Raw genomic sequence first — 11,534 nt, 5'->3', positions numbered from 1 at the left:
AGAGTTTGTGAGGTCATCCATAGGGTCATTGAGTTAGAGAGACAGAACAAGGGGATCAACATGCCTTCAAAGGGTCTCATGAGATTCTTAGATACAAGAAAGGCTAAACAACCGACCTTATCGCAAATGGAGACTCCCTCGGTAAGTCCGATGGATCCTCCATATATTATTTCTACAGGGGTCTCAGTGCAATTTGAGCCCACAAGTGATAGCTTTACCTTTCCAAGTCTAGCTCATCTTTCCCTTGATGACACCACGGCTACCATGCCTACCCCAATGATGAGCATGCCAAGGAACACGCCATGGACCTCATTTGTTAGTAAAGCACCACTACATGGTAACTCAATGCCTGCAATAGTACCTACAAGTGTGTACCAATTGTATGCACCTATGGGTCATTGCACTCATGTAGTCCCTACCTCTCCCATTGTCTCAACTACCTATGCTCCACAACCACAACACCCAAGCTCTTATTTCCATGGGACTATACCGGCTAGCATTAGCATGTCACATCCGACGTCTGCTATGCCTAGGGCCACTCATATGAACTATGGACCACCACATGGCACACGTGGAGCCCAAGGGCTTCCTATGCACCAAGCCCAATGCCAATACCTACTCCACATGTAGTCTCTGGAGCGCCTTCACCCACGGTGCCTGCTCACTTAGGTGACTTGGCAAAATTTGCTCAAGCTATTGGTCGATCTATTGCTGAGAATCTGCGTAACACGCCTGATGGAGAGCCTAGAAGTAAGGCAGTACAAATAGCCAAGCTCACACAAAAATTTAGTGGAGACGGGGATGTGAGAAAGCATATCGAAGTGTTTGAACAAATATGCGATTCTCTAGGAGAACAAAATGACCTGCATAAGAGTAATGCTATAAGCCTAACCTTAAGTGGGAAGGCAGGGGATTGGTATAGAACCCTAAGGGTGGAAGAAAAAACGATTTACTCTACTCTTAGGAGACTGTTCTTGAAAGAATACATACGAGAGGGAGTGCTTTGGGGTGTAGCCTCTCAGCTCCAGACAGCCCAACGAGAGGAAGGAGAGTCGATGAGAGACTTTATTAGTCGCTTGAAGCATTTGAATTCTCGTTGTAATCTAAATGAGCGCTTCAATAATAATCAATTTCTTGATAGATTCATTAGGGGATTACGACATGAGGATATCTATAATGACCTAGTCATTAGAGGTATCACCACTTGGGAAGCAATCACCACCAATGCGATCCAATTGGAGGATAATTTAATGATTCAAGGAGAAAGAGTGTCTGTTGAGCCTAAATCTATTAGCTCACAAGCATCGGGGCATCAGCCAATGACCCTAAAGCCTATTGCTAAGGAGCTAAAGATATCTGAGATGAATTTAGCAGATCTCACCAAGGCTATTCAAGAGAGTCTTAGAGACAATCGTGCTCCACAGAACAATCATATGTATTCAAGAAGGGAGCAACAATGGTGCTCAGTATGCTATGGACCGCATAGTACCAGTGAATGCCCTACTTTTAGAGTAAAATTCAATGGGAATTGCAATGCCTATGGAAGGTATGGTCATCAAGCTAAGGATTGCATAGTATTTAAGCGCGCGATGGCCAATAGACCAACCTTAGCATGGATAGACATACCTTGAGTGCCTACATTGATGACGGCCCCACCTCTTGAACAAACAGCACAACACATGGTCTCTAGGGCCCAAAATGTTGTTCAAACAACACCCTTACCACCTCTAGTGCTAGGACCGCAACCACCACATCCGAGAATCACTTCTGTGAATCCAGTGGGTTGTGAGTCATCTATTTCTTGTTTGGAAAGCTGTGAGGAAGATATAGATCCTAATATCGCCTATGGGATGGATGTGCTTGAAGAAAGTCCACAATACTACATGGAGGACTATTAGGGACAAGTCAAACCTGTATATCAAGTAGCTGCTCTTGCGGCAAGAGGCCAAAATATCAATTACACAGCCAAGAGACTGCCTCTTCAATGCTATGAGTGTGGAGGTCCACATCATGTACCCGAGTGTCCTATTAGGCTACAAAGAACACCACACTAATGCAAACCAATCAAGAGAGCACGTCTACAATGCCGATACTCATGTGTAATCGATGTGGCATAGATCATTTGATTGCCCAATGTCCAAATAATTAAAATGCACTAAAGATCACGCCATTAAACTTGATTGAAGTTACCGAGGGGCCATCACAAAGTACACTTGTGGTACCAATAAATGTACTCACACGATCGATGCTCCAAAAACAAAATTATATTCTTGAGGAAAGAGACACGGCATCAATTGCCCAATCTCAAAAAAAGAAGAAAACACAAAGAAAGAGATCGCAAAAAGCAGCGAAGTCAGACCCCAATTCAAAGACCAACATAGGGACTGGTGACGACCCCGTATATATGAATGACGCTGAAGAGGATTTTGATTCAGGAGAAACCATGGAGACCAAAACGACCACTAAGATAGAAACCAACAAGGAAGATCTTCATGAGCCACAATGGCCAAGATCCAAGAAGAAGATAGGAACTTATCCAAACCCTACAGAGGAGATTGAGCGAGTCAAGCAATTAAGGAGTTTGGTAGAAGATACCCAATGGGATCTAGAACCAGCACCTAGGAAGATCCAGATTACAGACACCGTGTTCCCTACGCAACAACAACCTCACCAAGACCATAGACCCTTAGCCATACCTAGTGTCATCCAAGAAGAAAGTGACTTAAAGTCATGGGAAAGTGGGCGTACTCACTTCTTGATGGAAATAATGTTTACAGAGGGACTACTTGATCATATCGAAGAAATGGACATCCCATCTTCCCCAGGTCAAGGGACTGAAGTCCAAAAGGTGCCATTAAACATTGCCAAATTGATAGATTTCATGTCTTTAGAAGCTAGAACCACCATCATGTCCAAACTATATAAAGATCCTGAGCTAGTCTAAGCTCTTCGAGCCTTCCTCAATGGAGAACTGAAGTTTGGGCTACCACAATTTGCCCAGATGGATGGAGCTGGGGAGATGCCAACAGAGGAGGAACACTTAGATCCACAACCCAACCTAGATGAGAACCTTGTTATAGAAATACCTGTTAACAAGTTGGGACAATACTTTGAGGGTGATGAATCCAATGCGACCATACCAATCACTACTAAGGGATTAACTGTGAAGGGAATCCTTGATGGTGGCGCTGGGGTTAGCATTGTGACTAAAAATTGCTGGGAAACTATGGGAAGACCTCACCTTGCAACCACAACCATAGTAGTGAAGATGGCGAATGGGTCTATTGTTAAATCTATTGGGATGCTAGAAGATCTGAAGGTCAACGTCTTTGGACATAAAATAAGAGTTACCTTCATTGTTATGGATTTCTCCAAACACACTATGGCATCGGATATGATCTTAGGATGTCCTTTCATGAGGGAAGCAAAAATGGTACATGAATGGTCTAAAAACCATGTCTACTTGCAGTTCCAAGATTCTATCATTCGAGTGGATCTTGTGACTAGTCGAGCACATCCTTTAGGAAACAGGTTTATAATTGATCATAGATTTGACACCACATTTCACTCGGACCCATTGCAGTACTGTTACATGTGTAAAGCGGACACTGATGTTGGGGAAGATTCTCCTTATATGGATGTACTACCTGGGATGACTGAGTCGGACAATGTGGATTGGGTCCACCTAGCAGCAACCATATACACTTGGGGAAATAGGGGGACAACGTGGGTAACACCTGAGGGGGATGAAATGCCACCACTCGTACCCTTAAATATGCTAGAAGCAATTCATGTAGCTTTTGACAAGATTCATCCTAATATAACAAAGAAAATATACAAGTGGGTCCCTCAAGCTTCTTTAGCAACCATGGCTAGTAGTAAAAAACGAAAGCCTTGTAAGCAATGTACCACTCGCTCCAAGAAAAGTAAGAAAATGTTGCGATGGATTCCTAAACAACTATTGGAAGCCCAAGGCTACTATCAACGAAATGATCAAATCTGGGTGCCAAAATGTAGATTGTGTTCTTACCTGTCACCTGGCCCATGTGAGCCCAATCCCGTAGCTCCAAAACGAATCAACGATCGCGGAAAGAAAAAAATCATAGAATGGTACACACCCACTCCAGAGCTAGTTTGGGTACCGAAGAAAGAACGATTTGTTCCACATAGCTCAGGAAGGGGGGAGTCCCATGAATCTTCTAGCTCCTCATGTAATGCATCCATAGAGGTAAAAGCTTCTCCACAACCTCCACCTACAATAGTGGACCTCCATGAAGCTACAAAGAAATCCACACCACCTAGTGTTCAAGAATCACCTGATGAACCACTTCAAGTTCGATCCTGGGAGAGTACCTTACCACCCTTGCAACTCAATGAGGCACCTAAGGTAATAGAAAACTACTAGCAAAAATCCTCACCTATTGCCAACTGGAACAATTGGTTTCAAAGGGTGACAAACACATTTCAAACGGTATGATCTACCCAAGGAAGGGGGCAATGTTTGCTGACAGTCATCATTCACTCACTCCCCTCTCAACCTTCCTCCCTGACCTCTTAATCTCCAATCTTAGGGAATGTATATATAAAGCCTTATACTCACAAAAAAGAAAAAAGTAAAGAGCAAGAGCAATTAGCAAACGAGTGTGCATAATAAAAGTCAAAACATTAGCCCAGACCTACACATTTACATCTGGTACACTGAAACAGAAACCTATGTCATCAAACACCTTTCATCCTCATCACTCGAGTGATGGAGGGTAGGTAAGATTAGTACGATAGGAGTGTTTTTGTTCTAGAGTTGAGTGATTAGCAAAGTTGTTTTGTCCCACTGATGTGCCTCCTAGAGGTATTGTTTGTGTTCCCTAGTGTGTACAGGAGCGTGTTGCTGTTGTTAGGATTTGGACCTTCATGGAATCCTTATCTCGACTCACTCTTCAAATCAAGCGTGACCATCAACACAAACAGGTGTTTCTTGTCCATTAGCATTGTCCCTTATCTTTTTGCATCCATGTTTGTCTGCTTTAATTGTGATTGGTAGCATAATATTCAGTGCATTTGCTTAGTATCAAACATTAAACATTCCTTTTGTCGTAGCTTAACTACAAGGTCTTCTAGGTATAGCCTCTAATCAGCCCTCGAACATGAAATACTTGGCTCTCGCGATTAAACAACTTAATTGACCAGAGAAAATTAAGAAGCTTACCCATGGTATTAATAGTCGATCTCTAGTACCTTTCGACCATTAAATTAGTGAACCCAGACTTGTTTAATTTTTTACCTTTACATCTGTTTATGCATTTGATTATATTGCAATTTAATGTTTACTGCTGACAAATGGTTTAAAATTCTGTTACCAATCAATTGGTCTGCCTAAAACTGCATATGCTTTTTAATTGTATATGAGAATGCAATTAATGTGCCAATGTTGTTTGATTTTGCAGTGACTGCAGAAGGCTAAGGACATTCATCTCAAATGCTCTTCCACTTCGACGAACGCACTGCAACTCAATAGCTTCCAAGGACGGAATCTACATCAGGAAGGGGGGCATGTTAACCCTCACGGCTCACGGACACCATATCACCTACGAAGGACGTTGTATTATTTACTTGGTAGAGTCAGGTACCGGGCTTGTCGGTCCAATAGGAAAAGGGTAAGAGTGATTGACGATGAGAGGCGCACTCTAACTGGAACATTCAAGGGATTAGTTGGCTAAGCATGGGCGCCCAAGTGTGAATGGGACGAGCTCATATAAAAGTCAACTAAACCTAAAATTCACTCATTCTCTCATTTGTGCAATTGAAGAGTGCTCTTGCTCCTTTTCCATCTTCTTCTTCTTCATCATCTCCTTGTGTGTGTGTGTATGCGTGAGAGAGAGAGAGAGTGTGTGTGCGATCGAGCATTGCGGCGGCACGACGGCGGCGAGCGCGGCATAGCGACGTCTCCCTCTTCTTCGCGGAGAGGAATCCTCCATGAAGCAAGCGTAGAGCGGTGAGTGACACACCATCGTCATCTTTGCGCTTACTAGTTTAGGCTTGTTGTGTGCTTGGAGCCATTTGTGGCTCACACGCGGTGTATCGGCAAGTTCCTTGCATTGACACGTGCGACATACGCACACAGTGTGTGTGTGTGTGTGTGTGTGTGTGTGTGTGAGAGAGAGAGAGAGAGAGAGAGAGAGAGAGAGAGAGAGAGAGAGAGAGAGAGAGAATTGCGTATGCATTAGGCAAAATTTGGACTCACAAAGGGGCCCTTTAAGGAGTTTTACTTTACCTCTCTCTATCAAAACGGGCGCATGGATAAAGTTTTGCAAACAAACTCCAAAGTTGGCAGAGGTTTGACAGTTAGAATGTCCTCTTCAAGCTCTATCTACTAATATATAGCACGCCATGAGATTCCTCATATTTTGGAAGTTTCTTTTTTTGATTCACTTAGATTCCGACAGAGTTGTCACATCATAGGTGAATCAAAAAAAGAATCTTCTAAAATATGAGGAATCTCATGGCGTGCTATATATCAGTAGATAGAGCTTGAAGTGGACATTCTAACTGTCAAACCTCCGCCAACTTTGGAGTTTGTTTGCAAAAATTTATCCATGCGCCCGTTTTGGTAGAGAGAGGTAAAGTCAAACTCCTTAAAGGGCCCCTTTGTGAGTCCAAATTTTGCCTAATGTCTGTCGTTATAGCCCCACGGCTCCCCTACTCCCCCCACTCCTTTGGGATGTGACCCGGCTCTTAAAGGCGGGTCTGTCCGACAAGCCGACCTACCAACACTAGGTAGACTCTAGAGACTAGAACTTGAAGACGAACTCCAAAGTTTGAAGCCTATCGTCTACATGTGTCTGTATGTGTACGAGAGCGCCGTGGTAGCAATAGATACAACTTCCTCTCACACATGTCTATACCTCTAGTCATTTCAGTTCCTAACATAACTTCTTGTTTTTTTCTTCAGCTAGTTCACCATTCCATGGGAGTCCCATTCAACCTGTACCTACCAACAAGAAATCAAAAAAGAAGTTTGTTTCACTTAATTCATCTTTTAATTTTGCCTTTGGTTTTAAACCAAAAGAAACCTATTCACGAGCATAATCTGTTGTTAATTTATAGCCTCCTCTTTGTTTGTAGGAGAATGTCAGATCATGACTTCCGCCATACTATGCAAAACTTTATCAAGTTTTATAGAGCCTGTGAAAGGAAACGACGAGTCCGCCAAGGGCCTTCAAAATTCTGTGAAAGGACTCCATGACTGTGCCAAAACTCTAATGTCCAAGGGCAAAGTGATGATTAAATTCCGTGAGTAATTCATTATAATTTCCATCTTGTAATGCACATACACCTATATACATGGCACGATTTCTTGGCCAGAAAAAGTTTTGGCTAGAAAATGTTTTGATTGGTTGAAAGACAGACTTTGACATTAGTACTTTATAATGAAACTTTGATAGTATAGATTTGGGTGTGCCTTTGTGTGTGTGTGTGTGTGTGTGTGTGTGTGTGTGTGTGAGAGAGAGAGAGAGAGAGAGAGAGAGAGAGAGAGAGAGAGAGAGAGCAAATTTTGCCTAGAGATGGAGGCATAGTAGCACAATGGAGAGAAGACGCAAGCTACCCGCAAGCCGAGAGGAGTGAAGCCTTGCAAGTTGAGATATGAGTGAAGAGGGAGGTGGAAAAGCCAATCGCCAAACTTGCATGCATGTGGAGACTCCACACCCATATATGACAGGGTGTATCTTTTGATGTATATCTTGAAGATGAATCCCATCAAAAATTTAATTTGATGGGATTCATCTTCAAGATATACATTGAGGCGGTCTGGGGAGGGCAACAAGAAGAGCGGCTTCTAAACACCCTTCGAGGCTCCCGTGCTGCTCAATTGGGGTTGGGGCAAGCACAATCAGAGACAACAACAACCCACAGCTAGAAACCAAACAAGAAAAGGGGCACCACCTAGTTGTAGATGCAAACTAGGACGCACGTGATGTCTCCTTGTACTCAAATGCACAAAGAGAGGGGAACGCAAGATAGCCACACACACCAAACACAAACATTCACCACGCCAGAGAGAGGTAAAGCGCACAAATCAACTTGAGCAACTCATTCTTAGCCTTAAAGACTAGATGCACACAAAGCTTGATGAGAAATAGAGAGACAACACAAAACTTGACCTTGTTGCCAATACACAAATTGTCTTAGGGTCACGGGAGCCCTCTCACCGAGCACCCTCTTACAATTTGCCTTTTAGGCAAACAATTCAACAAGCCCTCAAACCACCAAGCATGAAATGGCACAACAAACTTCAAGGACAATATACCTTCAACCACCTGATGAGCCAACTTATCAAGTCAATTTGGAGAGAAGAGTCGTAGTTGCAGCATACAATTGCACCCAAAACTATGAATCTTATTTATGGACAAGAGTAGGCTACAAGTGTGATTGCAGAGTATAGTATCACTCCACTCCTCTAGATGGCATAACTAACTTCAAGCTTCTCCATGCACCTATGTGTAGTGATGGAATAGAGCACTCACAATGCACACACTCTACACAACTAGGCTTGAAGAGTGGTGTGCTATGTGTTGAGAATGTTGTGGTGTAGTGTGATCATGTGATCATTTACAAGGGAGAGAAGGGCTCTATTTATAGGTTTAGAAGCCCTGATTAGGATTAGGCCTTATCAAGTTTATTTGAAGGAATAAAAGATTATGCATATTTTATTTTTTTTAATGAGGGTGGGTCTCTCTTGTCCTTTGAGTCACATGGATGTGGGCTCAAGAGAAGAGAATTATTGAGGATGAAAGGAGAGAGGATTGAGTGAATAATTTGGGAGTGCCTACTCTAGTAGAGGGTGCATTTTACAATAAGGTTAGTGGTTAGTAGTTAGTAATTATCACTAAAAAATATTTACAAAATCATTCACCAAATGGTGAGATATATGATGAGAAAAGTTAGAGAAGGGATGAGCTTGTAAAGAGAGGTTGAAGCTTTGGAGAAGTTGACATTCACCTCTTTACAGCACCGGAAGAAGAAGCGGTTAGCATGACGAAGTAGCGCGTGTCGATGAAGCTATGTTATCTTCAAACCTTGGAAAATTCATGATAAAAGCCTTCATTTGCAGAGGTTATCCTTGGATTTTTGCTGATTTTTTGAAGTTCTTTACAAAGCTGAAGAGAGTATGGTAATATGGACATATATGTAGAGAGAAAGGGGGACACATAGGGTGTAGAAATGGAGGATGAAGGCTATGGAGGTGCGAGAGATGTGGCAATGGTAAAGAGGGTGAATTAGGACATGGGAGTTGCAGGTTTGGGAGTGGGAAGGAGAGGGAGGAGTGTGTGTGAAAGAGGAAAATGATAAAGTGGAAGAGGGAGTGTGGCTGCATAGCATGGGCAAACTAAGGTCCACCAATAAAATCATAGCTCACAGCTCGTAGCTCAAAAAAATATGAAAAAATTTGAGGTGAAATTTCAGCTCACGAGCTACAACTTTTGTTTGTATCACCTTTTCAAATTCGGGGAGCATGTAATCTTTAAAAATTCAGCAAAACCGACTGTTTTTTCCACTGCACAAGGTTCTTGTGAGGTCCTTCTTTGGATGATTCTTTTGAATACCTCCAAGAGTGAGCTCCCCATGGTGCATGCATGCATTCCACATACCCTTGACCTTATTTGGTAGGTCTATAATTGAAGATATTGTTGAGATCATGATATAAGTGAATAGTATAACTAAGAAAATCAAATATTGAGGGGTCTAAAAAAATATGTACATGTCAAGTATAAATAATATAGATGGAAAAAATATAAAGGGGTCAAAATAAATCTCTCTCATTATAAGTCTACCATAAAAAGATGAATATTTTTGGTGGTCTAATTTATGAGAGTAATAAAGAATAGATGTAGAAAGGAAAAAATCACAATAGTGAAAAAATATACACATAAATAAACTAGTTTTTTTGGATTTTTGTTGGGATGGAGTTACACCAAAAATAAGAGAAGCTTGCATGAAATTATTTTTATATGGAATAAAGAGTACGCAAAATGGTAAGAAAAAATATGGTAATGGTGAGTCAATGTACATAGCATAAATAACACACCATAGGTAGAAATATTTAAATAAATACCAAAATAATTATGAAAAATCCTTTTATTTAGTCCCTATATACAATGAAATATTTACACACAAATGGGCCATAATATACTTATATTTTTTATATTTTTTTGGCTCAACTAACCCAGTGACTAGCTAATTAAGGGTTTTTAAGAAGATATGGGAAAAGTCCCCTAACTCACACACGCCTATGTACAGTGAAATGGTAGGGATAACCAAAATGTTTGAGTGATTTGATAGGGTGAGGTAGCTTACTATGGCAATTATGGAAAGCCGAAAAACGGCTATCAACATCAAAATATGCACCCCGTCATATATGGGTGTGGAGTCTCGAGATGTATGCAAATTTGGCGAGCGGGTGCAGCAGGAGTGGTGGGTGAGAGGACTGCCGCTCTATCTCTATCTCTACAGAGTCTACTGGCACGTCCTGCACAGCTAAATGCTCTATCTCGTGAGCATGGTGGAGCTCATCCCTGAAGGAGACACTTTTCGTCTCTTGCTCAAAGCATGCTAGCAACAAAATCGAGACTATGACGTATCGAACCTCAAACATATGTATATGATATACCAAGCCACTACGGCTCCTTTGGAAATCACTAATGAGCCGCAATGCATCTAAAAGACTCCTCTCTAATAAGTATCCAACACCCACAAGCTGCTACCTGTCTCACCAAGATCAAATTCTATCTCAACTAAGTAACATAATGCACATGCCATAGCGTATATGATGCACCAGTGGGCAAAGACAAACAAACATCTCCTGCACCCTGTATGTCACATGCGGAACCATCATCAAGTAGCACGCAACCAAGTCTCCCACTAGAAAATGTGATGAATCGATAGTCTCTCATTTTTAGTAATAATAGATTGTCGTGATTGCAAAGAACACTATCGCCTGGTTGGCCTTTGGTTGTGGATTGCCAACTTGTACACTTGCTAGACAAGGATCCTTAGCAATCTTATGGTTTTTGTCAAGTATGTATGGCCCATTGGCCTACAACATCCCCTTTCGAAATGGATAAATACAAACGTGGGAGACCTCCCAAAAGAGGGGCCTATATATAAAATCTAACTCACAAAATAGGATAGAAGGCCAAAATGCTAGCTAGCTCTCCATCAAATTGCAACAAATTTTTCTTCTTCCACGTCTTGTAGATGCACTCTCCACCGCAATTGTGCTCTCATGAGAGAGAGAGAGAGAGAGAGAGAGAGAGAGAGGCCCACAAAGTAAGAGGGTAATTGATGTCCTATGCACACACACACACACACACACACACACATAGAGTCTATAAAGACCACGAGAGGAGAGTGAAGGGATCGATGGGATGGGCGCGTAATCGGCAACGCGTACATTTTGGGCCTTCAAATCTCCGCAACAGGGCAAGGGGGGATGCACGTTTTTATACATGCAGGGGTGCTTATTGTGCATGTACGCACGT

Source organism: Adiantum capillus-veneris, chromosome 26, assembly GCF_014529385.1.
Source record: "Adiantum capillus-veneris isolate H3 chromosome 26, ASM1452938v2, whole genome shotgun sequence".
In the NCBI taxonomy this organism is placed as follows: domain Eukaryota; kingdom Viridiplantae; phylum Streptophyta; class Polypodiopsida; order Polypodiales; family Pteridaceae; genus Adiantum; species Adiantum capillus-veneris.
The sequence above is the reverse complement of the archived record's forward strand: the minus strand, read 5'-3'. Positions refer to the sequence as shown.